General features: G+C 32.6%; 1 pseudogene; it reads right to left on the reverse strand.

The window, feature by feature from the left end:
- Positions 1–2,629: 2,629 nt before the first annotated feature.
- Positions 2,630–2,729, reverse strand: LOC138807243 (U6 spliceosomal RNA; annotated as a pseudogene).
- Positions 2,730–5,720: the final 2,991 nt, after the last annotated feature.

Consider the following 5,720-nt stretch of genomic DNA (forward strand, 5'->3'; position numbering starts at 1 on the left):
AGATTCAAATGGACTTTTTTTTCCCGCTTGTTGTGGTTTCAAACCACAATCCTCAGATTTCCTCTTTCTGATTACCTTGGATTAAAGACAAAAGCCTCCAGTGTGGCTTTTTTTCTCTATAGTTATCTAATGCACATACTTAGTAATTTAAAACTGAGAGTATAGAAGCAAGATGTACATTGATGATATTGTCCTGTCAGAAATTCATGGTAGTAAATTTCTTAAGGCCATAAACAAAAAATACCATGATATAATATAAGAGGAATCACTATTGAACATATGAGGTATAAGAGCTTTCTAATAGGTCCATTATTTATTGTTGCCCAACATTAGAAAAAAAAGTATAGTGCAGTAGTAAATCGAAGTCCTTTGTATGACTACTTAAATTCCTTGTTTTTTTAAGACACTTGTTTTCATCTAGAAAAGTAGGCCTGTCTATTGTCTTCATGTGATTTTGATGATTTAAGGTGCTTAATGAGAAGTCAAAATGTGGGTCTTTGCTATCAATTAAATCTCACTTTTTCTTCTTGGAGAATATAATGATTAAAGCACTAGTTCAGAATCAGCATGCAATAGTTCAGAATCACGCTTCCTGTGCAAGTGGATCACCAGTAAGTAATCCTCATTACCTTTTTCCATAAATTTTTTCACACATACAATCGGCCTTCCTTCTCTAGCTGCTTTTCTAGAATAGACACATTCGTTCATTTTACAGGAAAAGTTTGATTCAACTGATTTGTCAGATCTGCTACTAGAATTATCAAGAAAATAGTTTCTTGTCTCAAATTTAGTCAAAGCTATGTCTCTTTGTGTAGGCTACTAAAATGTATTTACTAATTTCAAGAAAGTACATAAATTCTATTTCCATCTCTTTTTAAAAAATAAAATTGTTTCCACTATAAATTGATCAGAGGCATGGATTTTGTGGCTAGCTAGGTCATTGTACATCTGTCTTTCTCTTCCTCTTTTTCATGGTTCTCATAGATAATATGATTGCTCTATAATTATCCTAATTTTTTTTGCTTTTATATTTTTGCTTGCATCATTTCACTTTCTGCCCTGCCATTTCCCAAAGCATTTTCATAGAAGGCATTATGTCCTATTTTCTCATTCCTAGAATAAGCTGGACATGAAGACACCACTTGCCATCATTTTCAGCCTATAACTTTGAATATGGAGGAAAATCTTTCTCTGTTCTCTATCAATTCCCTATTCTCCAGTTAGAATAATTTAGAATAGAAAACGGAAAAAGAGGAAACAAATCATGGTGAAAAAACAGATGCAGAAAATTCATTGGATTTTTCTGACCAGTTCAACCAACGTGAATTATTGGTGAAATACATGGGCACCTCATTCCCAGTGGTACTCAAAGTCAATGGTTAGGCAATTCTGATGAAGACAAGGAACAAGATGAAAACGTGAAATATGGTATCATTTGCAAGAAAAAAGATGGAGAAGGATCCAAGAAAATTTCTTCTTTGGGCTGCCGAAAATAATCAGCTTACTACAGTGCAGACACTACTTTCCAAAAAAGCCACTCATGTGAATACTAGGGATGAGGATGAGTATACCCCGCTTCATCGGCAATCCTACAGTGGACACTTAGACATTGTCCATGAGTTACTGTCTCGAGGCAGCTATTCATGCAATAACTGTAGATGGCTGGACACCCATGCACAGTGCTTATACGTGGAATAATATGAGTGGCTTCTTTCTTACTTCATCATGATGCAGATACCAATGACCAAACTAAATGCCTCTTGACCCCCTTGCATCTTGCTGCTGGGAATAGAGGTAGCAAAAGTATGCTGGATCACCTTCTGTTGAACCATTTTATCAAACCAGGTCTGAAGAACAACTTGGAAGAAACTGCATTTGATATTGCCAAAAGGTTAATAAGTATCACTACCTCTATGAAGTGGTGGAAGGCTGAACAAATTGTTCTCGTAAGTTGTAATGGTTTGGTTAAGTTTCTTAAATTTCAAAAATGCCGTTTCATCCTTTGTGTCCTTCCAAAATACTTTCACAATACAAAATAACAGCAATATCTTACTGTAAAAATTCATAGATTTCATGGTATTCTTCCAAGTGAATTGCCTGACTTTGATATCAAAATGTATTCAAGAGTTGTTTGTATATATCTATAATGATTTCTGCAGAGTTTGTGATTTTTTTAAATCAGAAATAGGTTTAACTTATCTGTTGAAATGAGTAGTACATAAGCTAAAGATATTTCTGGTACTTGTCTGAAAAAGTTTATTTTAAAATAGTCTGTATTCTGTTCATATAATATCCATAATCTATTTCATTCTCTCCAAATATAATATTTTGAATTCTACATTGATTTATATTATATAGGTTCATTAATGAATGTGTACTTTCAGATTGCATTCCATATAGAAACAGTTTAAGATTCCTTTTTTCCAAGGTCTTTATAGTATTTTATTTCTTTGGGATAAAATGACAATGTTATCTAATTTCAAAAGTTTTGTAAAGGTTATGCTATGTAAAGACTTTTCTGAGGTTAAGAGTTAATACACTGAAGACAAACTTTTAATTCTATGAATTACATGTATTGTTTCACTTGTATCTTTGTAATCAACTTTTTAATAACTGTATTTCACTCCTTGAATCTGAAGAATACTTCACAAATTTCCATATCATCCTTGTGGAAGTGTCATGTTATTCTCTGTATTGTTGTAATTTGGGTAGATGTGCTGCTGAAGCATGTAGTATCTTGTAAATTTAAATAGTTAATGATGCAATCTTAATATTGGCATATAACTTTGGTTGCTTATTTGTAACAAGGAAATTTTATTGTTCCTACAATGGTATTGATCTTATTTCCCTAAAATTCTGAGTATAGTGGAAAATATTTATATTGTTCAATCAATTGCTTACATTTCAACATTTTTTTGTCCGTGACTATTTTAAGTCTTTTTCATTTTAAACCTGATCATACTTTAAAGCCTTTATAGCTAGGTCCAAAGGTGATGGCTTTTCAAGTACTTATTTATGAACTGAGTTAGCTTTGTGGAGCTAAGGGATTCAAAGTAAGCCTTGCTCAAGAGCTACTTCTAAACTTCTGCAGCTTAAAATTTCCCAAATGAGGTCTTACTGGCACAAAATGTCTCCCTGACTCTTTCCCATTCTTCCATGTAGGAATAGACCAACCAGAATATCTTACCCTGACAGCAAAGGTTGTCTTACTGCAACAAAATTAATCTTAGCTACAAGGGATCGTAGAGAGATGAACAGTTCAGACAGAACTGTTCAGAAAAGAAGGTATTTTTTCAAAATATAATTTTTTATTATACCTAACATTTCAAAAGTAGCTAAAGCCAAGAAGGTGAAAAATTGTTCATATGCATGATTACCTAATGTCCCGGTCTGTCTACCTTCCAATCAGGAAGGAACTTACACTACTGCGTTTATATCACCAAATATTTCCATAGCTCCAGGAGCAGTACATATGTTTCTCCTCGATTTTAGGCCTTAAATTGGTAATGTTTTTATCACATTGTTTCCTCTTGCCTCAGTCTGTAAATCTACAAATCGTAAATCTTTAGGCCTAACTCTACCAAACACTGAGATAGAGATAATGGAATAAAACTTTAAAAGAGTTGCTTTTGATATCCTAACAAGAACAGAACAATGCAAAACATGTACCTTTTAGTATATTATATATAGTTATATATTTTATATTTATATGCTGATTTTATATTTCACACAGTGAAACTTACTAGAATCAGTTGATAATTTGAGAACTACATTGATATTTATTTATTCCAATAAATACAATTGGAATATAATTAATTAGGTTTAGAATATATATTAGAATATAAAAGTATCAATGAAATGTCTTCGGTATTAACTTGGGATACCTTCTAAGTGTTCTTGGTCATCTGAATTCACATGGTAAAAAACAATGCTGTTTTCCTCTAATCTATAAGGGATTTTACTCTGCTGCTCTGTTTATTGTTTTAACTCGCTGGTCCCAAACTGTTTTCTCCATATTTTTGAATCATTCCTACTGAGTATACCCAAATTTTGCAGATTTTATGTCTAAAAAGTATTATTCTTCTGCAGGACCCAGGGGTCCTAGGATCCCAGTTATCCGCATCATCAAATAAGAAGGGCAAGACTTCTCATCTAGGCTCACGCAATATGCCAACAGAAAGTAATTGAAGAACAATCTCAAATTCTCATTTCCTATAATATTTCAGGGCCCCAATTCCTTGAGACATAGGAATTAGCTTTAATCAATTGTGAAATACAAGGCAACATAAATATGAGATAAAAAATCTGAGAAAATACTGTAATTCAAATTTCCAATTTGCCGATGACCAGCCCATATGAGTGAGCAAGATCACAAATTTCACAAGATTATTTTTAATACCCCTCTCCTAATGATTAATGAAAGATTTCAGTCCAGCATAAGTAGGCCAAAAAATAGTTCCTGGAACAATAGATCCATAATTGGTCTACCAAGGCCAGAAAAACTTGACTTAGAGGTCAAATATAATTCAGAAAAAACAGTGAGAAGATCCTTAGTGCTTCAAAACAGTGGTACTTCCATAAAACTTGGTTCTGTAGTATAAAAATGTTGTCATTCTCAATCCAATGATAACCTACATTTAATCTCCTGAAAATCTATTCCTTTTCAAATAAACTTTTTAAAATCACATTCGCCAAAATAACATTTGACAAGTAGAAGATACTTAGTGACATTACAAGTGTTTTAAGGGGAGGGAGCAAGTTACAATAGAGTTGATTTATTTACCCAGCACTAATGTCAAACAGTTTCAACCATTCATTAAAGTATAGAAATAATACCACCCACCTTTTGTGTTGTTCAGTAGGTGCCTTGCAGAAATGGGTTAAATAGATCAGCCTTCCACATTTCAAACCCAAACATTAGCTAATAAAGTAAATTTCATCAAATAATGAGGTACATTTTAAAAAGTCAAAAATAGTTGCCTTATCATATGTTGTTTTATATTTTCCCTGTCTGTCTAACATAGTAAGAAATATGACTTTAATTCTTGAATATGGGTACTCATCAGAGATGTGACAAACATAAAATCTGCCTTCTATATCTATCATATTCCTCTATAGTAGTAATTATTCGTTTACTTTTTTCCCCAAAACGTATATGTAGCAGAAAATACTATCCCATGTGAAATAAAATAATCACAAACCATTGTACAAAGCCATTTATAAAAATTGGTAGTTAGGAATATATTATAAGCCATTTTTAAACTTTCTTGTTGACTAAAGATTAATCTTCCAAATGGATAGAATTAAATCATGTCTAGGTGATTCACATCTCCAGACTTGCAAATTGTTATTGCAGATGAATGAATTATGGAAATAGAAGTTGACATAAGTTCAAGTATGTGCAGGATTGAAACTCAATGTAATGTGTATAAACCTTTCAAAATATTAACAGACAGTTTAAGAGAATAACTATCTGGAAGTTGAAACCAGAGAGGAATAATAGTAAAGACATTGAATGAATGAAAAATGGAACAAGGGACAAGAACAGCTAGAATGCTCAATGTACACATGTGATAAAGGAAGTGGTAAATCGAAATAAATCTTGGAGAAGGGGTTGGTTGAGAATGATAGAAGGAGTGACTCTGATCCAGGAGCATTGGACAAATAGATGGACATATTTAATTGTAACATACTTGCACAACATTTTGAAATGAGTTAAA

The sequence above is a fragment of the Dipodomys merriami genome, unplaced genomic scaffold (genome assembly GCF_024711535.1).
Source record: "Dipodomys merriami isolate MVZ:Mamm:240054 unplaced genomic scaffold, mDipMer1.0.p SCAF_418, whole genome shotgun sequence".
Taxonomy (NCBI): domain Eukaryota; kingdom Metazoa; phylum Chordata; class Mammalia; order Rodentia; family Heteromyidae; genus Dipodomys; species Dipodomys merriami.